Genomic DNA, 26810 nt, shown 5'->3' on the forward strand with positions numbered 1-26810 from the left:
GGTCGGTGGACGCACAGGCTCATTCCCAACATTAGGGTGTGGCTTGAGCGAAAACATGGGGAGACCAACTACCACATTACCCAGTTCCTCACTGGGCACGGTGGTTGCTACAGGCAGTATCTGCACCGCTTGGGTTGGATGATTCTCCGAACTGTCCCAGATGCGATGGCATACCGGAGGATCCAGAGCATGTGATGTTTCACTGCCCACGATTTGCGATGGAGAGAAGGAGCTTAAACCAGGTACTGGGCAGGAGCGGGACCCCGGAGAGCTTGGTTACTGAGATGCTGGAGTCCAAGGAGAAGTGGCTTGCGGTTGGCTCCGCAATCATCCAAATGCAGGAGGAGTTGCTGAAGGAACAAAGAAGAAGGAAAGCTGCAAATAGGCGAAGGATGAGTGCCTAAGAGCAAACCTACCCTGCAAAGTAATACCTCAATGGTGGTCCCGCGGGGCTGGGGCTGGAGAGACGGGGGTGGTTTTTAGTGGGTGTGAATCCCACACGCGCCCGCTGTAGTTCCGCCGTTCAGGCGGCGGAGCTGCGGCGGACGTGTCTTTGTAAGATTTCCCACCTCCGTGTATGCACAAAAAAAAAAAATAGGCCAGGCATGAGTGAAGTGGAAGAGCTCTTAGATCAGCATCTCCTGTGTCAAGCCATATTTGATTCGGTCTGTCTTTTGGTCGGTTCTCATCTATGATCTTGGCTCAGCTCGAATTATATATCCATACCATCGAAGACGCCTCCCGCATTTTTGTTACGGTCGACGTAACGCCATATCGGTCGAGGATGTCTTTATTTTGGAGGCGATCATGGCGTGTTATGCTACTGGCCAAATGTTTTAAAAATGGTTGCCTCCATTAGCGCAAGACGTCGTTCATTGTCTTTTATAGTCAGCTAGCACTAAGAACTACATATAATGGCCGAACAGAGCGAAGAACACTGCGATAGATTTTGGATGTTCGTTGATGCGTCGATCATAAAGAACACCAGTTGTGAAAGGCCAAAGGGGTGAAATTCTATTTTATTCAGATTCAGTCTGCGACCGAGACGCGATTACTCTACTCTTCGGAACGCATCTTTTTCATCATAAAGTAACGGAGCAAATTTATACTATCGCAATTTTTCACTGAGAGTATCTACTGAACAGTCGGCCTTGAGGGCAGGATATTTTCTATAATCGATTGGCATTTCTAATTTCTTTATTTCTTCGGCGAAAAACTAGCTCCAAAGACCATGATATAGTCCTGGCTAAGTATTGCTTTCCAATTCAACTAGCACGAATACCACTAGCCAGCTCCTTAAAATAATTAAAACAGCAAAGAAACAATAGTTCCTAAAATTGTTTAATGGATTTCAAACATGCTATGGTCATAAAGATAATTATTCTTCTGTTTCCCATTCCATCCAGGAAAGTGTAAAATTTTAATAACGCACCAATTGCAAGCTTTTCAATCCTTAAATCCTGCTCCAGTATTTTCCCCTTCCAGTAGACTTTCGGCGAATGTTGTTAGAAGCATTTTTTCATCTAAGAATTCAGTTGAATAAGGAGGTCATGATGCACTATAACTACACACTTTGAAATGTTTTAAAAAAAAAGTACAATCACGCCAGGATATGTTGTATGGAGTCAGGATTATATGTACATCTCGTGGGAAAATGGTGCTCAAAGCACGGCATTCGTTCGGAAAATCGATATGATAAACCTGGAACACATGTTAGATTTCCACTCGGCCAAGAAGTAAAAACATCCTGGCGGTTTGGGCAGGGTATCGGGGGGTGGAATGGAGTTGTACTTTGAGAACCTTGAAGAAAAAGAACAAGTGGCTAGTTTCGATACAAACCAAAAGATTACATCAAGGACTTTAGTTTCGTTTGCGGAATAAGTACGAAATCCTTGAGGGTCAGGCATTAAAAACGTTTTCATTTTGGTAGGGATGAAATTTCGGCGTCAACTGTTTAATAGTTATCGTATCATAAAACATGGATAGTAGCACTCTAAGTAGGTGCATGGAATTACACTAGAAATCCCGGGTGAAGGTATCGATTTTTTTTTTCGTCCTAGCTTTGCTTAAGCTGAAGGAAAAACAAAAACTGAACAACTTCAAGTCGTTTCAGCATTAAATGGAATTCCACCATGGCACTATGTACGTGATGGAGGCGGGGATTTATTTTTGTAATAAGGCAGTCAAGTGGCCATTCATCGTTGTAACTTTACGTTATACATTCTCTGGAATGTTGAATAGTAGAGAGGATTTTCGAAGCGTCAGGATTTTTAGCGAAAAACAACTCTTTATCTCCCGGAACCTTTGACATGATTTTTCTGTAGATGTAAATGTATGCATGAAGATACATCTTCATAGATATATAAATCATATTCCACATGAAAAATCGCTACAGTGTGCAGTCCTGACCAACCGACATTTCTTTCTTCCGTTTAATTTTCGACCCCCAAGAAGTCAAGAGGAAAGTTCGAATTTCACTGAAGATTACAGAGATAAACGTTTCTACTATTTCTCATTAAGTTTGGCAGAAATCCTAAAGTTTGGAAAAAGCGTAGTTTCTCGTGAAATGTTTTTCTTTGGCAGTAAAGCTAATCTTTGGCAATGGGTGTCGATTCAAAAAATTCTTAGATTTCAGGTCGGATTGCATTCCTAAAGCAGACGTTTTTACAGATTTTTGCAAAACAGTCGCGCACTTCAATGAAAACATCGCAACATCACTACTAAAAGTAGTTTCTCCCAGCCGGTTAAGCGCGATCCACAGCAAAACATCAACACTACCGGGTCCCCGATCTTCACAAAGGTGCCTTCCTCATCACCCCAGAAACTAGCTGTTGCAAAGAAAGAGTTTGATGATCTCCTGAAACAGGGTATTTCTAAACCTTCCATCTCCATTCCATATGGTCCCTGAGCCAAACGGGGAATGGAGGCATTGCGGAGATTACAGGCGTCTCAATGCTTAAACAATTCCCGACCGATCCCCTATTCCACTCATCCATGACTATGTACAATCATTGACAAAATGCCGTGTTTTCACAACCTTGGATCTGGCCAAGGAGTATCACCAAATCCTTGTAGCTCCCGAAGACATACCCAAAACGGCTATCTGCACACCTTCGGACTCGTCGAGTTCACCAGGATGACATTTGGCCTGTGCAACGCTGCGCAAACATTTCAGTGAATCATCCACTCTGTCCTGCCTACCCCCAGGGAAGCGTTAGGAACCCAAAACTTTTAATTTATACCCAACCACTCTCCATAAGATAACACCAAGTCAACATTCTCCTTAACGAATGTGGTGCGCTTAGCTTACCGGTTAATCTTGACGTAATCACTTTCAAAAGAAGCAGAATCGCAACATGTCATATTTTGGTGATTCGAACCCTGCTTAGGCAAAATAAGGAAATCACTTTTCTGGGTTGGACAACAACTGCTTCTCTGTCAATTAAAAGTCAATCAATATGATGAGAAAGGCAATAAGAGTGTGAAGAATTGTCAACTTCTCTACGGACTTCTCCCGGGACGTCAAACACAAAAAACTGGTCAAACTGTTTCAACCAGTGTTTAGACCGGTTTTCGATTACGCTCCTACTTAAACTGTTGGATCTCCCAAATATGTAGTAGATTCCGTAGTTGTTACCCAGCTCAAAAGGCACCTGGGGCTAACCAAATCAGTACCCTTTCACGTTGCTCATGCCCTTGCTAATGAACCCCCATACAAATTTAGAAAAGCCTCATAGCAGCGAAAGAGTTGATTAGGCTTAAAAGAACTTCACCATCCTCTTACAAACTAGTGACAGAAAACCGTCTGTTAATAATGGCTTCTCGAAAGTATATAAATGTTTCAGGGAAATTTTCAACCTCATGGTATTTCACAGAGGTCATTGCTCAACCAGAGGCCGTGAAGTCTGAAATGGGCCGAACAGGACAGGTGGGGATGCCACAAACTGGATGGAAAAAGTTCTAAATAAACTAAACTGATCCGGAAGAATAGCAACAACAAAAGGGTTCACGAGTTGTACTCTGATCTCAGCATCTTCCCATATAAAAGTAGGCTGTAGAATGAGAGCGATGACGGTCCTCTCTGCGGAACTCATGGGTATCAAGCAGCCTACATTGCTGGCCAAAGATAGAGCTCAGGAGAAAGTAGTTATTATAACGGACTTTTAAGAAGCCTGCTCACTGCTAAAAAACCAAAAGACCAACCATCCAATCATATTGGGCGATCGTCAGCGAAATTGAGCGTTCGAACATCCAACAGTTGAAAATGATACGGGTTCCGGCAAAAAGTGGAATCCACCTAAATAGAATGGTACACTATGCGGCTACAGGGGCCATCTATAGTGGGTCCCATCTAACAACCACGCGTGCTGAGAATGATATTATATGGCACATTCAAACATGGTCAATGAGGACTGGCAGCTAGAGTACCAAGAAATCTCCAGAGAAAAGGCAGCGTTTTTGCTAGCTTCTTCCCCATGCTACCGATGAAATTACCAGAATTCATTGATTCGCAAACAGCTCCCACAATCAAGACCCTCAACAGACTCTAAACAAATAAGTGGAAACTACACAGATTACAACGTTAATACCAGTTTTGGCAACACGAAACTACTACATATACAAGGAGTCTCAGCTATAAACAGCAAATTTCCTATTCAATCGAGTGGCAGCTGGCATACATAGGCCCAGAGTCTAGCCACTTTTCGTCTTCACGTATGGTCATCATAAGCCGGACCAGGGAACTTAGTTCTCTCTCATGTAGCTTACCGGGACATCGTGGGATAACTAAAAACACAACAACAACAAAGTCTTACGAAACTTAAACTTCTGCTGTCTGATGTTTTGGTCGCCTCTTCTTCCAGACCTGAGCATTTGGACCATCTCGAGTGCATTTTTCAATGTGTTCCTTGGTTTCAAACCTCACAGGACCCTGCATACCATTCGCAGTCCAATGGGATGCTAGAACGTCAGTATCGGACGCTGAAGGCCGTCTTAAAGGCTCGCGACGATCCGTCTTGGTCGCAGTCCTTGCCTTTCATCCTCCTCGGCCTTCCAACAGCCCATCGAGAGGAGTTCATGACCAGTCCCGCAGAGATGATGTACGGGGAGAATCTGCAACTTCCCGCTGACCCTGTGCTAGATATCTGAGCAGGGCTAAGCAACTCTAGCCTGCTGCATCGGCTCAGCGACGCGGTTTCGAGACTGTAGCCGATTAAACCTTCCCGACACTCGATGCCGAGGTTGACACCCCTAGGGACCTCAAGAAATGCACGCAGGTCATCATTAGTGTGGAGGCTCCTTGAAGGCCACTGCACCTATCATATGAGGATCTCTTTAAAGTCCTGGAGTGATGGGAGCACTCTTTCCTCGACGTCCAGGGCAGGCCCAAAAGAGGGGGGGGGGCTTGTTGAGACCGACAGCTTTCGCTGATTCCGGGGACGCTCCGAAAAAGCAACCGCGAAGCGTCAGCGTCAGGTTCACCTGCTAGCAACATTGGCGCGATTGGCCAGTGCTCAGTGGAAATATGAACCAACGACTGCATCGCCGGCAGTGTTAACGCTTCCGCCGATGCATTGCATTACCATCGGCACATCTGGCACTGCATTTCCTTCTGTTTCTGACCACCAACCAGGGCGGACCTGTTTCGGGTCGTTCCCGCAATTGTAAACGTATTGAGTAGATAACAATTTATAAATTTCCATACTTCGATTCTGAACAAAAACGAACTTCAACATAAACCAAAACGACACGAATGGTTAATATAAATTATGATGTGGAAGTTAAATGGTAACCATCGCTACACAGCGATGACTATAAATGCACTTTAGGAATTACCCAAGCGATTCACCATCGCCTTCTTTGTTTATCTAAAATATTAAGCTTTTTTATTTTACAGTTGAGTAAACTTACTCCCAGGCCAACGAACGTTAGATATTAACACTTAGTCAATCCTGTGTTGGGCGCCTCTCATCTTAGTTATGCGTAAAATACGTTATGATCAAAGTATCTTTTAGGAAAGTGATAATTGGGATTAAAGCTAGGTTCAAAGTGCATATTTTTCCTTTACGAGTAGTACATGCTTTAGGGCAAATACATGACGATTAAGAGGGGATACACCGTAGGTATCTTTCAAGTGTACCAAGTAGTCTTTCAAGGCTTCATTTAAACCACGCCATCTAATCGTTCGATTCAGCTAGCAAGTATTGCGGGCTGAAAACAGATACTCTGCAATTTTTATCGCTCTTAAGTGTAGTTAGAATAGCTAGCCATGAAAAATCCGCTTGGTCTCATATTCGCTACAATTAAATTGTAAACTTAGCATACAACCATTCTGTTGTAAACATTATTAAGAGCACTAAACACGTAAGCTGCAGTTGCACTAGTGCCTTATCTTGTTTTTTAAGATTAATGTGCTTAGGCGTGAGAAAACTTGGGAAGAATTGAATTTCATTTCAGCATAATCGTTTTACTTTGTAATTGATGAACCTTTAAATTTTGTGGAAAACAAAGCCTCGATCAAGCTCACTTTTCTCAACAAAAAAACTTTCCACCATGATTTCTACTCAGGCGGTCTTGGCTAGACTATTGTCAGAACATTGAAAGCACTAGTGAATACGCGAGGCTCAGTAAGATTCTGTCCAAGGAACATAAGAGTCCATCCTTCCTTAAAAAGCCGGAAGGCTCCTGGACGGAATCTTCTAGCGAAACCTTGGAGCTGCTGATGCAAACGCACTTTCCTTCCAGCGAGGAGGACTGTGAGTCAGAACCTCGCTTGGAGAGTTGAGTGAGGCAATCCCAGCTGTGCGAGACTATCAAATCGGTAATTACCGGGGATAGGATCGGCTGGGCTGTAAACGGCTTCTCCGCATACAAATCTCCAGGCCCAGATGGCATAATACCAGTCATGCTACAGAAGCAGCAGAAAAGGGTTGTTACCGGAGCTGCATCACTTTAGGATACGTACCGCAGTCCTGGAGGCGCGCACGGGTGATTTTCATAACGAAAGCAGGCAGGCGCGGTCATGAGTCCGCGAAGGACTTTCGGCCAATCAGCCTGACCTCTTTCGCGCTGAAGACCCTAGAACACGTCCTGGACATTCACTTAAGGACGATTATGGAGAGAACGCCTTTCTCTAAGTCCCAGCATGCCTACCTCAAAGAAAAATCCACAGAAACCGCCCTCCACGAGGTAATTGGCACGGTTGAGCGGTCACTGCAGTACAAGCAGTATACCCTTGCTGCCTTCTTGGATATAGAAGGAGCTTTCAACAACATCAGTACCAACGCCATCAAGGAAGCCTTGACCGGTATTGGATTGGAGGGGTATCTCACGCATTGGATTATATCCATGCTGAGTACCAGGATAATCCAGTCCGATCTGGGAGGCAACCACTTGGCCAGAGCTGTGAACAGGAACACGCCCCAGGGTGGCGTCATCTCACCGGTGCTCTGGTTAATAGTAATCGACAAAATTTTATGTTCATTGGATAGCAGCGGGGTAAAGGTGGTGACATATGCCGACGACTTGGTGATATTAGTATCAGGGATGTTTCTGTCCATTATGAGCGACATCATGGAAGAAGCGTTGCGAAAGGTGTGCCTGTGGGCCGCAAGATGCGGATTCAGCATAAACCCAACCAAAACGCAACTGATGCTCTTCACCACCAAGACAAGGATACCTGAATTCCAACTACCACGGCTGAATGAATAAAGATTGGTTCTTTCCTCTAATGTAAAGTATCTGAGTGTAATCCTGGATCCTAAGCTAAATTGGAGGTTGAACATAGAACTGAGGGTTAAGAAGGCTTGTATAGCCTTCTATGCCTGTAAGAGAACCTTTGCAAAGAAATGGGGTCTCCGGCTGAGGATGGTTCTCTGGATGTACACCGCTGTAGTGCGTCCGATCCTGACGTACGGCTCTATTGTATGGTGGCAGGCTTTGAAGAAGAAATACAATAGAACGAAACTTAATAGGATTCAAAGAACCGCGTGTGCAGGTGCTACGGGGGCTCTGCAGTCCTGCCCGGCAGATGCTCTCAATGTACTCCTGCATCTCCTCCCCATAGACCTCCACATCAAATATGTTGCAGCGTGCAGTGCCGTCAGACTACGTGAGTCCGGATGCTGGGCAGCGAAGTCCTACGGCCACAGCAACATCCTAGGTGAAATACCTCGAGAAATCTGGGCATCCCCCACGGACTAGGTCACATGCAAGCTGAACTTTACGAGAAACTTTGCTGTGGACCTTCCAACCAGGGCAAAGTGGAAGACCGGCGGCGTGTTGCAAGGCTATGACACGGTATTCTTTACGGACGGATCAAAGATCGCCTATGAAGTCGGCGCGGGGGTTTTCTCGAATACACACGGTGTATCCAAGTCGTATGGTCTCCCAGGTTTCACCAGTGTATTCCAGGCGGAAGTACTGTCGATGGCTGAAGCGTGATTCGAGCCCCAAGCGTAACATAGCCATTCTGACCGACAGCCAAGCGGCCATCAAGGCCTTGTACTCAACGACGACATCTTCCTGGTTGGTGGGACAGTGCAGAGATGCGCTCAACCATCTGGGCGGCACGCTCAAGGTTACTCTCCTCTAGGTTCTCGGGCATAGGAACATAGAGTGGAATGAGCGGGCTTCGTGAAGATCTGAGCCGGCTGGACTCTGCTTCGCTGTTCCTATAACAACAGTCACGGTCTTAGGAGTTTGTGGCATCAAAACGGCGCACCAAAGCGCTAATTGGGCTCCTCGGAGCGGCCACTGATACCTACCTACCTACCTACAATAATTACATTTTGAAGGTATACTGCAACTCCCCCCTTAAATTCATTTTAAAACCATAAAATTTCGCTATAACATACTTCGTCGGTATGCGGTATAGGCCTGCCTTAGTAAGGATCTCCAGACATCCCAATTTTACGCCAGGGTACGCAAATTTGATGTCCTTAAAACCTGTCTAGCGGCCTGTCCTGCACTGCACTCATTTGAGGCAGAATCGTCCACATCTTCCTTTTATGCCATAGATAATACCCTTACCGACTTTCCGGGCTAAATCATCTTTATCCATACGGATTAAGTGACCCGCCCACTGCAACCTATTGATCAGGATTTTATCCTCAACAAGACCGTCGTAGTATTCGCGTTGTTACACCGATGATGGTTTTTCTCCCCAACGCGGCTAAAATTTCGCAATTTTTTTTTTGCTAAAAACCCAAGCATCCGAAGAATACATGGAGGTCGATTGTACATCTAAGGTTATTGATATCGTCAGCGTAGCCCAGTATTTTCGTGGACTTGATGAGAACGGTGCCTATCAGATTTACATCAACATCGCGTATCACTTTGCCCAGGGGCCGGTTAAAAAGAATGCATGTTGATGGTCAATGCTCTCCAGAGAGATAATGCTGTTTTTTATCTGGCCTCACACAGTTGTCAGTGTCAGCCAAGTGCTGATTTGCCCCAAGTGAAACCTCTTTTGTATGTGCCGATCATGTTTTCGGCCTATGGGGCTACCTGGCCTAACAAAAAATTGGAGAATATCTTATAGATGGCAACTTGATACTTTTATAATTGCTTGACTGCGTGATTATGTATAAGATAGATAGAACCGCTTGGTGTAGTTAGTTACCTCCATATTTAACCAGTTTGACCGTCATTTCATCGGCTCCTCGCGACTTATGGTTCTTAAGCCCATCAATTGCACGAACTGTTTTTCCAATGTCGGCGCTGGCAGTATTTGACAGTTGACAGGACCTCCAACTCGCCAATATTCTCTTTACTAAGCAGTTCATCACAGTACCCAACCCTTCACTCCAATATGCCCATATGGTTGAAGATCAGACTTCTCTCTGTGTGTCAGCAAGGATTTTTGTGGTATACATGGCTTCTTCCTGCCAAGTTGTTGGGAAAATTTGTGCGTCTAGTGTGGTTGCTCCCCGTACTTTTCAAGTTTAAAGGGCTTGTTGGTCCTTCCAGGTTTCTTTTTCCCGTCTGTAGAGCCTCTTCTCCGCTGGTCGGAGTTCATGTTAGGTGTCTGGGCGTATCCGCGTTGTTTGACAATATTGCATTATTCGGTATGCAGCATCCTTCCGTTCTGTTGCTAGCTTACATTCATCTCATTGCCTGAATGCAGGCTCCGTCCCTACTTGACCGAAAAAGCCTCCCAAATGTGATTTTTATATCATACCTGGGCTATATTTGGAAGGTTCACTGCTTCCTAGAAAGTATCCCTCTCCGACTCTCCAGTCTCCTATGCAATTTGCCTCGCAAGCGTCCAGTGCATAGCTGTTCGCTTATGTTTTCAAAGCCGACAACAGTGGGCTTCAGTTTTAAGCTGAATAGAATATCAAATCTGAACACACGGTTCATTGGATGGTCGCTATATTTTATGGTACATAAACCGGAAACCGGCCCCTAGCTAAAGTATCTCTTGTAACGCAGTGATATCAACCTTATATGGTGACAGGGTCTCTGTTCTGTAAAGGGAGCACACGTTCCATGGAAAAATGTGAAAACAGTTTGTCCGTTTTCTTTACCGAGTTCGTCATAACCCATTCATATTAGGCACCCTTTGTGGTTTTGTAACATTTGTTTTCCGTGCAGTCAACATTATCCGATTTCCAACCTAAAGGACCAGTTGGTACAATTTGTCCGGTTTTTAGCCGCAGGAAACGCCTTCATCCTTGTAATTTGTTGTGTTTGTAATTTCTTATAAAAAAAGAATTCCCTATTCGCGGTTTTGCCCTGCCACCTATACTACCTTTTGACCGCTCAAATGCAAGTACCTATCGGCAATAGCAATTGCTTCCAGGGACATCCATATAACGATTTCATCATCATCATCAACGGCGCAACAACCGGTATCCGGTCTAGGCCTGCCTTAATAAGGAACTCCAGACATCCCGGCTTTGCGCCGAGGTCCACCAATTCGATATCCCTAAAAGCTGTCTGGCTTCCTGACCTACGCCATCGCCCCATCTTAGGCAGGGTCTGCCTCGTCTTCTTTTTTTACCATATATATTGTCCCTAAAGTCTTTCCGGGCTGGATCATCCTCATCCATACGGATTAAGGGACCCGCCCAACGTAATCTATTGAGCCCGATTTTATCCACAACCGGACGGTCATGGTATCGCTCATAGATTTCGTCGTTATGTAGGCTATGGAATCGTCCATCCTCATGTAGGGGGCCAAAAATTCTTCGGAGGATTCTGCTCTCGAACGCGGCCAAGAGTTCACAATTTTTTTTGCTAAGAACCCAAGTTTCCGAGGAATACATGAGGACTGGCAAGATCATGGTCTTGTACAGTAAGAGCTTTGACCCTATGGTGAGACGTTTCGACCGGAACAGTCTTTGTAAGCTGAAATAGGCTCTGTTGACTGACAACAACCGTGCGCGGATAACGATTTCATGCTTCAAACAATTCAGTGAGTATTGGATTTCAGCGTGAGGTTAAAGGTTTTATCCGAAATGCCTTCCAAACCCAGGTTTTACCGCCGCCTGTTCTATCGTAAATCTCCAGGAGCTCTGATCCTACCGCACTCTGGCCGTCCGCCTGGCTTGGTGCCAAGTTGATCGAAGACTGACCAGTTTACCATTCTACCAAAAGTTGGGCCTACTACTATAAAGTTTGCATCTTCTAGACGTGGACGCCACATATGCTTTGGCGACGCATTGAGTTATATAAACAACCCTTTACGTTAAGTACTTGCCTTATTAGGCTGGTCTAACTATGTTTGCCCCAGTATCCATCCATTTGTTTTGCAGACAAACTTCTTTTCGATTTTCAGTTTGGCAATGCGGGTTTCCTGCTTTTTGGCTTCTTCTATAATTTAAAAGCTGGGAAATTTACGTCTACGATTGACTCAACCTCCTGCAAATAGGATGTCCTCCGGATAAGTGTAGAAAAAATATGCAGGGGAAAGCGAAGGTTCTCCTATCTAGACCCGCCGAAAACGTGTAGCAGGCACCCCTCGGGTGATCGCCACGAGATTGCATACGGTAACTAAGGAAGGGGACCTCCCCTATCACTCAACTTCCCGTGGGGTTGGAATTGAAAATTCAATCTTTACCAGCAATTTTATTGGAAAAAACATCAATATTAACTCCACCAGTTGGGCACAAGATTACTGAAGATTTGCATGAAGGATTTTTTTTCCATAGTTAGGAACACGAAGTGTGTATGCCCTCGTTTCATCTATGTGAAGTAGTATCTGGCTTTTCATATGGACGGATATGGGGAGATAACCTCAGGAATTTCAATCTTTCCTAGCTATTGAGTCCTAAACTGAGAGTCTCGGCAGAGCTTTGAAAACATTTTTTTTTTATTTGGAGTAGTGTAGGTGAATGCGTTTACGTACAGAGTGTTGGACTCCCGCAACAGTACGCTGTTGGACAGCCAACTAAACACCTCCCTGTCATCAGAGAACTAGCCTGAAACCGTTTGACTTATTACTTCGGGCTAGCCGAAGGGAGAGGAGGAAGGGAGTGTTAGTTCAGGGAATCCCTTGCAATCCGGTCCCTCTGTCGGTCGAGTTCAGTTTCTTCGCACTAAAAAGAGCCCAAACATAATGCGCAATACGACTCCAGCTACCGGCGCTTTTCAGCATCTCGCTGACAATGTTGTCGCGAGAGAACTCCTCTGTTCCTCCATAAAGCTGGTGACGAAAGCGTCCCATCTTTCACAAGAGAAAAAGATATGTTCATCGTTATCCGTCACTCCATTGCGGAACACACACTCAAGAGATCGCGCCTACCTAATCCTGTGCAGGTAAGATTGAAAACCTCCATGCCCGGTTAGAACTTGGGTAAGGAAGTAATCAATTTCATCGTACGTTCGGTTCAGCCATGGGTGTAAATTGTCCATCCGCCTTTTGACTCATTTCGCCAAGAGAGTTGCCACCCGGCAAGGATGCGTTGAAGTTCTCCACGGGCGACCACCTCTCTTAAATTTTCGCCCTTATGGCAGTAGATCGCTTTACACTCATTGGCAAGATGTGCAACGAAGATCACTACCGCGAAAGCTATCACGGCCGGTTCTGAGATGTTGCGATAAGCAAACGCCAAACGCAAAGCTCTCCGTCTCTGCACTTGAACCCGGCGCTTACGATGTACCTTTTTCTCAAGGGCACCAGCCCATACCCCCGGGCCGTAGAGCAGAACCGACTCTGTTGCTCCCATAAAAAGACATCTGTAGACTCCCAACTGCAGCCCTGTCCACTATTGCTTTGATTTACTCAAAGAAGCTCATCTTCGAGTCGAGGTATTTAACCGCTGGTTTTGACTCTATAGCCAACCCGCCAATCGATATGGGACACATTCTCTTTCTGGTCAAGATGACTACTTCAGTATTTTCCAGCGCAAGGCTGAAACCATGAGCAGTCCCGTCGCTTATCTGTCGCATCAATATGCCAAGTCTGCTTTGCGCTTGTTCAACAGTGCGTCAGGCAAAAAGTGCCGCAATATCGTCTGCATAACCGACCAGGTGCGATTCTTCGGGTATATGGAGTCTCAGCAGACTATGGTAGGAAGCGTTCCAGAGGTCGGGCCTAGGATGGATCCCTGTGCTATTCCCGACGTGATGTCTATCCTCCTCTGGTTCTCTAGGGTGACATCGATCAAGGAGCGGTCTTTCAGATAATCCCTCAATATCTGCAACAGATAGCTTGGCACGTGGAATGAGTTTCCTAATGTGCCTAGCATATCTGTCCATCTTACGGAAGTGAAGGCATTTCTGACATCAAGCGTTATAAGTAGATCTGTAGCTGTGTTCCTCGATTTGATGAACCGCATCCACGACCTCCATAACAGCATCCACTGTAAATCTCTCTGTTCTGAAGCCGAACTGCCTTGGGGATAAATCCCGAGCAGCGTGGATCGCTTCAGCGAGTCTATTCCTGATGAGCTTCTCTAGCACTTTCCCGGTCATGACAAGCATTCATAGCGATCGATATGCAGACGGCAGATCTGGGTCTCCTATTTCCTTGCTAATCAGCGCGAGTCTGGCTACCTTCCAGCGACAAACAAAAACGCTCTCCTTCAAGCAAGCGTTGAATGACCCAAGTAGAAGTTTGGCCGTTGGCGGAACACCAGTTGGTGAACTACCGCCGGGATACCATCATGACCTGGCACTTTCTTGTTTTTCATGGTGAGAATCGCTTCATCGAACTCTCGCATTGTGAAAAGGGAGCAATCTTCGACACTTTCCGCGCTATTGACATCAACCTGTACAAGATATCTGGGGAATAATTCCCGTACAAAGCAGTCCATTTGTTTGGTACTTAGTAAGCAGGGCTTCTGCAGAGCCCCGATTTCCGGGTGACAAGCTTGTTGGCAAGTCTCCACGGGTCATCATTCACCTCGCTGACCAGGTTTTGCCAGCCGCGAGCTTTGGCATTATTTATCGCGCTGCGGAGTCTCCTTTTTCCTGAACTATACTTTGTATTTATAGCGTATGCCTTATTGTTGGCCATATAAACGTTGTGCCAAACTGCGGAGCTTATTACACTCCCTCCGTAGGTCGGCAATTTCTGCCGTCCACCAGTACAGAGATGGCTTGTCACGGCTAGGGCTTCTCCGGGGCATGGAAGCCTCACATGCTATCAGGTTCACTACTGAATCTACGACAGTATCAGCTGCAACGCTACCATCCCCTGAAGCGCTCTCCAGCGCAGCTCTGCCTACTCGAAGAGCTTCGACGAACTTCAGTGTTCAGCCTCATGACATTCCACAGGTAGGAGGATATTGCACTCTTTGGCAATATGCCCTTTGTTCCTACATCTCCTAAATCGATCGGAATTTAGGATTTTGGTTCATACATAGTTTTTATTTCTTTTCAGCTTGCCTAGCCAACGTTTGCACTTAGGGCACATGCTTTCCCTCTTATGAACTTTTCAATTTGAAGCGCGTGTTGACTCCATAAAGGTCTCCCACGTTGTTTTGCGTTCTTTTATTTGGCTCCAGGTTGATGCCGTTTGAGTTAGTGTCACTTGGACCGCAGGGGGAGGGAGGGGGGCAGCAGGTTTCTCTTTTTCCTTGGGACTTCTTCCTTCCTCTCGCAATCTAGTATAAAAGGCTCTAATGACTGTGATCATGCTTTTAATGGGTCAGTGCATGTTGTACTTGTCGTTGATAAGCTCAAAGGGCCCAACTATCTTGGTTCCTAGCTATCTGAAAGGTAGTTCTTCCAGGTCAGAGCCTTGTTCCCGATGAGTCTTAGCTGGATTATTCCTTTTACACACAGTTTCGCCTTAAGCATTTGCTGACCTTCTCTAAGCTTTCTCCTTTGTCATCTTAAGCATTGGGGGAGATCTTAAAACTGATGGGCTCTTTCTGAATGGATCCGTTTCCTGATTCTGGTCGTAATAGCCTTCGTTGACCAGCGTCCTCCTTTCAGTCCATCATTCTTCGTCTTTATTATGGGTATTTCTGCTGGAGTCACTTGTAGCATTGGATGCCACGGTGGCCAAAATCTGACCACTCCTCATAGGTTGATCGGTTTGGGACACCCACTTTTCTTAGAAGCTAGATACCTCCTGATTAAGTCGTACCATGTTGTATAATACATAATTGGATCTTTGTAATTAAAGCTTGTTTTAACTGGCACCAATAAAATCTTAAATTTGATACTTTAATCGAACCAGTTATTGTCCCATTGAAAATGATACATGATTTTTCCCTGTTCGTTCAATTAGCTATGCTGACAACGGTTGGGAACAATGAAGTGTTTAAACGACCTAATTGCTGCCAGACACCAACATATGTACGTATGTATAAAAAACCATATCGCCATTGTGGAAATATAGTTGAATGACGAACTTAAAACTATTAAAAACGAATAAAAGAGGAAAACATGAAAGCGAAAAACAGAAACATTATCTACCCTGGAAGCATGCGGTAGTTGGCAAGGCAACTTGAATTCCCATGCAATAATTAGAACTGAATGGCAAGCGGAAACGGAGCAAAGTATCTTATTTTTCAAAACTGCTCTGCGAAAAAAGTAAAAACATAATTTACAATTAATGGGGTAGGTTTGACGAAAGTGAGTGTTGTTTGCGTGGTGCGATAAGAATAGAAAAGTATTTTATCAAAAGCTAGACAATGCCTGTAATCTTTGGAAGTACAGAGTCAGCAATGAAAGTCTATATATAGATAGATACTTTTGAAATAGCGAGATATATAGCCCCAAAAATGATGTAGCGGATTGTGTGAGACAGTCAGACCACTGTCGATTGCATAATGGATTTCTAGTCTGAGTAAATTTTTGGAAATGGTATATACAAAGTTGAATGCTCAAAAAGGTAGAAAGTCTAATGACAAATTGAAATAATGATCGTCAAAAGACCATAACTCTTTCAATTAATTATTTCAAATGGCGCCCAACGTGGGGTCCAACATTTTCTAAGTTCTGGTTACTTGAATCAGTGAAGGTAGCCTATTGGAGCTCAGAATTTCGTTTTGGTGTCTCGGATAGAGAAACAAAAGTTTCTCAACATGGTCCTCGGCTAGGCTCTACGTGCACTTTCAAGTATTGGGCTTCACGCCTTCTCCTCCGAAGCAAGTGTTCCTAAGTCTCAATTTTCCTTCCTTGTAGAAGCCCATGGTGTTTTACGTAGGCACCTGTCGTGAGACTTATCCTACGGTCCTGTTCAGACACGGATTGATTTTGTGACCACAATCAGAGCCCCGCTGAGACAAACAACAACGGTACCAGTCTATACCAAGTGCATGGCTTAGCATTCATACTGGTGGATGCAAGAATTACCTAAATCTCTACCGAACTATGGAGTACGGCACCCGTGTTGATACGCAACGCCACTCGAGGCCCGAAGGTCTCTTCTCGCTTGAGCACAACCACAGCCACCATGAAACTCCCACAAGGGGGCCAACCGCAACCAACCGAGCTGTACTCAGATACAACAGGAGTTCACCCGAAGTATGTGAGTCCAGGGGCTTTCCCGGTTCCCATGGTACCAGTATACCCCTGGTAAGGTTTCGTGACCAATTTGCCACTTTAGTTGAGTCCCCGTGCAGACTCGGGTCTGGTCACCCTGATTAGGCCTTTGGAGCATTCGCCGACTGCATCACGGCCGGCAAACCAAAGTGAGTACAGCGTCTCCCGGTGCCACCACTATGGAGGTTCTCCTCGGCCACTTGGTTTTGGTTTGGCCGATAGGGTTGCCGCCCCATCTTCCTCTCTGCCACCTCAGAGCACCTCCTTCCTTGTAGAAGTCCTCGGTGTTTAACGTAGGTACCTGTCTTGAGACTTAATCATTAAGTAGTTCATTAACTATTGACTATTTTTCACGATCCACACGTGAATTATTGTTTAGGATATTGAGGGATCCTAAGTTCACCGGTCCAAATGGAAAACTTAGGCTCAAACTACTGGCGGTTTCACTTGGATATAATTCGCACCCTTGCGGTGTTTTTCCGAATACATAAAGGAGCGATTTCCACTTGTTGCCAGTTTCGGTCACGCTACTCCCAGGGCAGAGGTGACGCAGCGGCTAATGAGTTGCCTTTGCCCTGGACGAAATCGTTAGTTCCTATTTTTGAATACGTGAAGTGAATTGAAGTGAAATGACACGTGAGGGATCAAAGCGCTCAAATGACCCTCCCACATTTCCGAGCCTGGCTAGCATAGGGGCGTTCAAGCACATGTTGATGGGGCTTCAATATTTATAGGCGGACCTTCATGGTCAATTTCGCCATCTTTTCGTCAGTTTTCGAGTTAGCTCTCCTCTTTTGGTCGTCTCCGGATGGAGACTGACCATTCCTATTTGTCATTACAAAAGCGTTTCCTTTTTTTGAAAAAGAATTGTTGATTTCTCATAAGTTATTGGTTGATCAGTCAGTTATAAAAAAACTTTCATTTAATTTAATTTAATTTAATTTATTCGTCCTGATCAGACAATCAGTCAAAAGAGAATTATTCATGCTTAAAGCAATCAGGCGACACACAATCTTTTATCCAAATTTGACTCCAAGTGCGTACTTATTATACTAGATTAACCCCACATAAATATGTATGTAAGTCAGTGCTATCTCCTCAGTACAACACCCGACTTTTTACAAAACATTCGAATTTACACAAACTGAACATTCCCCAGATAAACACATACGTGACGCGGTGATAATGAATAACCGAGTGCGAATGAACGCAACCCGGGGACAATGACAACATCGATTCTGGGTACAATGGACGACAACGCGTTCAAATAAACATTGAGCGTGTCAGTCGTCCGGGACGACAGCAAACCACTTAATAATAATATAAATTTCAATCACAGGTACACTAATGAGTATATGACGTCACTACAAAGCACCTCTAGTGATTCGGTAAGATATAATCGACCGTTGGATTATAGATACTTAAGGTGCAGCCAGTACACAATTTATTGATTTATTATTTCATCTGGGGACATAAGGATGCATTGTTTATAACAATAAGAGGGTAATTTGGGGACGAAGTGGTGTTGGAAATCAGTTCAAGATAGCCAATTATATCTATTCGATAACGCTGATGCTAAGTGGGCTAGCTCATTTGAGCAAGATATTATTACCCGAAATATAATTTGAATAATTTGCAAAATAAATTAGTAACGAAGGCGATATTTCAATTTACTTTTCAGAAACGAATTAGAATTCCGTGAAATTATTCTGGTTTCAATTTGGAAAAGAGTTTGAATTATATTTTATATTGGAAGTGATTTGCATCTGAGGAATGCATCATATATCGAAATAAATTTCACTGGAAATTTGAGGGTTCCTGCTGGGAATATACGTTAGAATTTGGTCTTTTAGACATGGTCTCGTAACACTAAACAATTTATAGACATCTTGCGGTTTCGTCCAGGGCAGAGACCACTCATCAGATGCTGTCTCACCTCTGACCTGGGAGCAGCGTAACCGCATTCGTCATGATCATCAACGGCGCAACAACCGGTATCCGGTCTAGGCCTGCCTTAATAAGGAACTCCAGACATCCCGGTTTTGCGCCGAGGTCCACCAATTCGATATCCCTAAAAGCTGTCTGGCGTCACTTTCTCGAGGGCCAGGTTAAAGAGGACGCATGATAGAGCATCCCCTTGTCCTAGGCCGTTGTTGATGTCAAATGGTCTTGAGAGTGATCATGCTGCTTTTATCTGGCCTCGCACATTGGTCATGGTCAGCCCAGTCAGTCTTATTAATTTCGTCGGGATACCGAATTCTCTCCTGGCCGTATACAGTTTTACTCTGGCTATTCTATCATAGGCGGCTTTAAAGTCGATGAATAGATGGTGCAATTGTTGTCCACATTCCAACAGTTTTTCCATCGCTTGCCGCAGAAAGAAAATCTGAACTGTTGCCAATGATCTTCTGGGCGTATGAGGTTATCCGGCTTAGCAAGACAGCGGAGAATATCTTATAGATGGTACTTAGCAACGTGATACCTCTATAATTGCTGGACTGTGTGATATCTCCCTTTTTATGTATGAGACAGATAATGCCTCGTTGCCAATCGTCAGGCATTGATTCGCTGTCCCATGCCTTGAGCACAAGTTAATGAACCACTTGGTGTAACTGGTCGCCTCCATATTTAAACCAATTCGGCTGTAATTCCATCGGCTCCTGGCGATTTATGATTTTTAGGCCGATGAATTGCACGAACTGTTTCTCCTAAACTTGGTGGGGGCAGTATTTGTCCGTCGTCTTCAGTTGGCGGGACCTCCAACTCGCCGATGTTCTGGTTGTTCAGTAGCTCATCAAAGTACCCAACCCATCGCTCTAATATGCCCATTCTGTCGGAAATCGGATTTCCCTCTTTGTCTCGGCAGGATGAGCATCGAGGTGTATAAGGCTTCATTCTGCTGACTTGTTGGTAAAGCTTCCGCGCCTGGTGCGGTTGTTCCCTCTATTTTTCTAGTTCACAGACTTGTTGGTTCTCCCAGGCTTCCTTTTTCCGTCTGTGAAGTCGCTTGTCTGTTCGACGGAGTTCGTGATAAGTCTCTGCGCGTGCCCGCGTTCTTTGAGAATGCAACATTACTTGGTATGCAGCATTCTTCCATTCCGTTGTTAGCTTACATTAATCGTCAAAACCAGCCATTCCGACTCCTTTTGCGGCCGGGGCCAAGTATGTTTGTGGCCGTATCCATGATAACGTTCTTCAGGTGATTGTGAAGATCATTTATTGATGCTTCACCTCCAGGTCTTCTGTTGACTGCAGTTATTGCGGCATCCATTTCCCTCTTATAGGTGTCGCAGAGGGCTGTGTTGTTGATGGCTTCAGTGGTAACTCTCAACTGATTGCCAGAGGGGATTCTAGGTGGTATTGTTATTCGAGGGGGGGGGGGGGGGGGGGGGGGGGGGGGGGATTATAAGTGGCGGCGTTCGATCAACACATGGTCAATTTGGTTGAAAGTGGTCCCGTCTGGAGAGGCCCACGTATGTTTGTGGACTGCTTTCCGCGCAAACCAGGTACTTCCAACAGCCTAATTGAACAATCCGCAATCCGTTATCATTTGAATTTTCGTATAAGTTATGGGAGCCAACGTATCACTTGAATACGGGCTCCTTCCCTACTTGGCTGTTAAAATCCCCAAGTATGATTTTGATATCATATCTGGGACAGGTTTCGAGGGTTCGTTCTATTGCCTCGTAGAAGGTATCCTTCTCCGACTCTGCAGTCTCCTCTGTAGGGACGTGAACGTTTATGAGGCTTATATTTCTAAACTTGCCTCTGAAGCGCAGAGTGCATAGCCATTCGCTTATGTTTTCAAAGCCGATAACAGCAGGTTTCATTTTTTGGCTGAGTAAGAAACCTACTCCGAGCACATGGTTTACTGGATGGCCACTATAATATATGGTGTGGCGGCTCTTCTCCAGGAAACCGGTCCCTGTCCAACGCATCTCCTGTAACGCTGTTAAATCAGCCCTATATTGGGACAGGGTATCGACTAGCTGCTCATCAGCTTCATCTCTGTACAGGGAGCGCATGTTCCATGACAAAATGCGCAAATCGTGGCTTAGTAACATCGGTTTTCCGTGTAGGGTTGTCAGCCCTACCCAACCCCCAACCTGGAGGACCAGTTGGTACAATTTGTCCCGTTTTTAGGCGCGGGAGACTCGCCTTCATCCTTCTCCGTCTGCAGCTTTTCGTTAAGACCACGTGGAGGTGGAGATAGGGTTTGGTAGTAGAGCTGTTGGTGTTGGTTCAGCAGGCATTTCCCAGGTTTTATGCTCCATCGTGGGTACCAATCCACGTTTCGCCCTTAGACCCATACTACCCTTTGACCACATTGGTTACCGGATATGGTTTGTCCTCTTATATACAATTCAAAAATACTACGAGGCATATCACCAACGTATTTGTTTAGGAAATAAGAGAGAAATTTTGGATGGTGGACTTAGGACTCCCTTTTTGTACAAAAATGTCGGTTAGTGTGATTCCTTAAGCACAAAAGATCGATTAACCCTTAAAATTACGAGCTAATATGTTGAACAATAGAGAATATAAGTACGCCGGCCAATTACGGTCAGCTGAACCCGCTAATATCTGCTGAGTAACAACATTTTCAGTGTGTACATACGTCACATATCATAGACGGCTGGCGTTCCTATACTATCAAATCCACCTGCAAACTATAATTAATAATTTCTTTTATTTTTTTTTTAATCGTGGAAGTGAACACCTGTGTATATCAAAGGTCGCGTTAATCAGTTAACTGATATGAGGGCTTACTGTATGAACGTATCACAAATTTAAAAAACAAAGTAGGCAATACACGACTAAATGCATTCAGATATTGTTCCTATTCAATAATTCAATAAAATTTTCTTTTGTAAAAGAAACTACACGAAAAGTTACTAAAAGAGGTCAAGCCAACTGTTTTGCTTCATTCACAATGCGCCGAGCGTAGAAAGTCTATCTTCGACTTTTTAATATATGAACTCCCCTAGAAAAGTGATTATTTTTAATTAAACTTGAATAAAAAATAACCTATCTAACAATTTGTTCAGCACCAAGAATGTGCTCTTCAGGTGCTTCCTTCCCATACTATCCCTTTGGTGAATCCAGAAATTTGGCCCCTTATCTTTACTTGAACATATCAAACGTCCAGAAGTGGTAGAATATTCTTTCAAAGTGAGTTTTTGGGAAAATCTAGTTTCTCAAAACTTAGCATGTCGTCGATGCTCTACAGGACGTGCTTAATCCAAACACCCCCCCATTGATCGCGTCCCTTAAATCCGCAGCGATGCGATGTATCCGTCAACAGACTCTGCCCGGCGCTCTCAGGGGTTTCCTAGTGGTCTCTGTTCTTCTGTTCTCCCTTCAAATATACTTTTAGATACGTAGCATGTGACCAGCCCACTGCAGTTTCCGAACTTTAATTATTTTTTGGAGGCTTCAGGGCCATCGAATATTTGATACAACTCATGGCTGTATACGATTCGCGATTGGTCGTTTTTTCGAAGGTATTGACCAGTTTTTCGGAAGTTTGTGTTTTTACATCCGTATCATAATAATAATAGGGGAGGGGAGGGTAAGAAGGGATACCTAACGTCTAGAGACGAGAAGACGAGAAGACTTCTCGGGTTTTCTTAGTGACAATTCAGGATGTCTTTTCAAGAACATTTGAACCCACTCTTTGCCAGCTTCTTGTTTTTGAGTGTTGAAAGGGTAGGGTTTACAATTTTGATCTACTAGATTGTAAGCTTGGTTCTGTAGATCTTTGGTTGTTAATCCACACAGTTTTTTTTCTTCGTCTTCCGTAAAAACTATACATACAACTATAATCCGCGTAGTGGACACGCACCAAGTGAAGCAGCAAAGTATGAGCAAACTGTCCCTACCCTGCCTGCCCTGCCCCTCTACTGATAAGTAAAAAAATACGTGTTATACCAAACGACAGTGACAGCCAACATAGCGCTGCATCGTGACGCGTTGGAACGATCGTAATTGTCCGACTAGAAGTGCTTAAAAGACCGAGTACCTCGTCTTGCCCGCTACCCTGTCTTGCCCGCATCTCCCCTATTAACCGTACACTACAGAAGGTACATTTTCGCAGGGCTTATAGAGCAGGACTTCCGTTTAACTTGCTTCAGTGCCAAATTGAACAGAAGAACTGGAAGCTTATCATCATCATCAACAGAGCAACAACTGGTATCCGGTCTAGGGCTGCCTTAATAAGGAACTCTAGACATCCTGGTTTTGCGCGGAGGTTCACCAATTCAATATCCTTAAAAGTTGTCTGGCGTCCTGGCCTACGCAATCGCTCCATCTTAGGCAGGGTCTGCCTCGTCTTCTTTTTGTACCATACATATTGCCCTTATAGACTTTTCGGGCTGGATCATCCTCATTCATACGGACTAAGTGACCCGCCCATCGTAACCTATGACGCTGAATTTCATCCACAACCTGGCGGTCATGATATCGCTCCCAGATTTCATCGTTGTGTAGGGTACGGAAAGCAAGCTCATCGCCTTGTCGCAAATGCATTCGTCAGGATATTGTTGATTCTAACTTGAACTGTTGAGGGAAACATCATAATTCTGTTAAGGCCTTCCAATTTCGCTGTAATTCAATAAATTCGTTAGGCCTGGCTGAAGTCCACGAATATTTGATTCTATTACAGGAAATTCACCTTGAGCTAGGGTTTGTTGTCCACCGTCGAAGCATCGTGCTGCCGCTAATAAGTTTGCTTGCCAAGAAGCTTGCACTCATCCTCCATTATTCTGTCTCATATGTTTCCGACGCGAATCATATTTCGGCCATTCTTGGATAATGTCATAGCCAGCAATGAAGCTCTCTTACTCCTCCCACTTTGTCTACTGTTGTCTTCTCCGTAGGCCGTCGAAATTCTTTGTTCGAAATTTTGTCAAGCAATAGGACCTCGATGACCACGCTTGGAGCTTTAAGCGACAGTGGGAAAGAACATTAGCAGAAGCAATTTTAAATTGAAGTCGATGTTGAGATAGTGAGATAGCTGCATTTTCAGATTTTAGTCAAAACAGCGAAATCGAATCTGATGATCTGATTTCTAAATATACAAAATGATCAACGCGTTCAATGCTCTGCCCATTAATAGAGATAGCAAAATTATCATAATCGTCAAATTGAGAACCTTGGTTTTGTTAGTTTCTTTTTCAACCCATATCTGCAAGGCCTTTTCTCCAGTCTAGTCTAAAACCGGATTTACGCTGGCCTTCGTCAGGCTTCCTGGGGACCAATAATACGAGAGGGAAAGCGACGCTCTCCCGTAAATTTAACCCGGTTGAAATTCAGAATGTCCAGCTTATAGTGCTGAAACTCTTGTTCTAATTGGATGAAGCAAGCAATCTGAGGATCCTCGATATTGTTTTCGAGGAACGTGCGTATATTTAAAAACCAAATTTGTGTCAGTACACGGTATACGGTTGATGACGAACACTAGTGTGCCTTGCTGCTCAAGGATAAGTAATCCGAAGTAGTCAGTAGAAACCAGCGGTGATGGAAGAGTCGTAAACTTGGTGGTAGTAGAAAGGGATTAATTTATGTAGCTCTCTTGGTGCTCTAAAAAAAAGTAGAAGAAGGCGCGTAAGTGCAAAACAAAAAGCCCTTTAATAAGCTGATGGAGCAGGTTTAGGCTAATAATTTCAAAAAGCTTAAAAGTGCTTCAAGATGAGTACGTGGAAGACTAAGTAGTGGCCCCAATCTTCTAGAAGAGGGTAGCGCTGACTTTGTACATATTCTGATTACCTCTAACCGCGGATCTCACATAAAGTATTGCGTTTTGATTGGTGCGATGGTTATGTCAAAAGCCTTAAGGAGTCTAACTTCGAAACAAGCAATTTTTTAAACCAAACGTGGCCGAGTTGGTTGAGCGTCAGCTTCTCGATCTCGTGTTCTAGATAGAGTTTCGGTTTATGATCGATATTTGTATTCGTCTTCCTTTTTCCCTTTAGCCTTTATTCCGTTCACAAGCGGGGTCGGCTCGTTGTGATCGGTTGCGTCACTTTAGTCTATTAAAAGCTTGATCTGGATGCAGTCGCGAATCTTTCAAATCCCCATCCAGCGGATCAAGCCACCGTTGTTTCGGCCGGTCGGCCTTTTGGTCGCTTACCATCGACTTCATTGTTCAGACCAATCTGAGCGAGTGAAGTCTCGAATTACGTGACCAGACCATCGAAGATGCTTTTCTCGCAATTTTTTTAGATCGATGCAACCACATATTGATCGTGGATATCCTCATTTGGGATGTGGTCAAGGCGTGTTACGCCACTGGTCCAACTTGACATCTTCGTTATCATTACCTCAAGATGCGGTTGCGCTAATCTGTGAAGAAATTTGACAACACAGTTCTCTATTGGCTAATAACAACTCGATATATTTATTGCTCTGGTCCCTGCCACTGAAAGTGTTTCATGAGGATCAGTCATCAGAAATTCAAGTTTTTTCAGATTCAATCTGAGACCATATTGCATTAATTTTAGGATATACAGAATGAGAATATTTAGCATCATCGTGGTTTTGACTTTCTAATTTAAGTGATCTTTTTCAACCCCTTGACTCCTTCCCTTTGCAACTAATGTCAAAACTAAAACCTGTTTCGAAAAGTATAATTCGAGACCGTTTGCTTGATACCCCTATATTCCTACATAGTTCAGTCAAATAATGTCGATTTATTTCTGGAAAGGGGAAGAGCCTTGAATGCATGGTCCATTGCAGTACACTTACGCGCAACCTCTAACGGTTTTTCTGCGACGATATTTGGTTTGAGCAACTCGACATTTGGATGGGGTATTCGGTGTGCATTTCGCACTAAAATGTCTCACAATTTGTGGTCCAGCCGGTCCAGCCAGGGATTATCCGACGTTCAGTCATCAACACGGGTAGATGCCAGTATATCGTTCGTGGCGCTAATTTTATGTCAGACGATTGGTACTATGTGCAGCCGGCAAACGTTAAGAATGGGCATGGTGAGGGGCAACAATGTTCTTGACATGTTACCGCCTTCCACCCGTCATAATTTCCCGTTAGGCAACGCTACTGACAGTATTTATGGCTAGACTCTGTATAGTTGGTTCGTGGATATTGAAGGGGCTTTTGACTGTGCGCCTTTTCAAAAACTTTGTGATGCCGCCAGAGCGCATGGTGTTGATGATACTTTAATTAAGTGGATCCATGCTATGCTAACGCAAAGATTGTTGTGCGCTGAGGTAGGGGTCGATCGCTACCTGGCTACAGAAGCAACGAAGGGCTGCCCCCAAGGAGGTGTGCTTTCGTCGCTTCTGTGGAGTATGCTGATCGACTCACTGCTATGCGAACTGCAAAATTTGCCAATACACGCTCAAGCTTATGCTGATGGCGTGGCTGTACTTGCTGTTGATCGGGATCTTGGAACGGTGTGTAGGAATATACAAGGTGCCGTTGATTTGATAGACAGCTGGTGCCTTAGACATTGTCTGTCAGTTAATCCAAATAAAACCGCATTGGTTTTATTCACAAAAAGGAGAAAACTGGATGGACTTTGTCTCCCTGAGATGAGGGGTACTACCCTTCAACTCTCCGAAGAAGTGAAATATCTGGGAGTCACTCTAGATAAAAAACTTCTTTGGAATAAACAGGTAGAGGTAAAGATGAAACGAGCTCTCACAGTTTATGGGCTGTGCAGACGAACCTTTGCCTCGACATGGGAACTCAGGCCTCATGTAGTAATGTGCATGCATCCGTAGTGTGGTAGGTTAAGGTGAGACAAAAAGGTTTTCACCGTAAACTAGCCGCACTGCAAAGAACTGTTTGTCTGGGTATCACTGGTGCCATGAGCAGCTCTAAATGCACTACTCAATTTGCAGCCC

At 44.5% G+C, this 26810-nt stretch overlaps 1 protein-coding gene across 2 annotated transcripts in view; it reads left to right on the forward strand.

Moving 5' to 3' along the window:
* The window catches only part of LOC119650582 (ATP-binding cassette sub-family G member 1), a 101167-nt gene that overhangs the window by 11545 nt on the left and 62812 nt on the right, over window positions 1-26810 (forward strand). The window contains exon 2 of one of the 2 annotated variants that reach the window (XM_038053431.1): window positions 15686-15753. The exons of the other annotated variant lie outside the window; for it this stretch is intronic. The gene's annotated coding sequence lies outside the window, so the exon portion shown is untranslated. The remainder of the gene's footprint in view (window positions 1-15685; window positions 15754-26810) is intronic. 2 annotated transcript variants of the gene reach the window in all.

This window comes from Hermetia illucens, chromosome 1, assembly GCF_905115235.1.
Source record: "Hermetia illucens chromosome 1, iHerIll2.2.curated.20191125, whole genome shotgun sequence".
Classification (NCBI taxonomy): domain Eukaryota; kingdom Metazoa; phylum Arthropoda; class Insecta; order Diptera; family Stratiomyidae; genus Hermetia; species Hermetia illucens.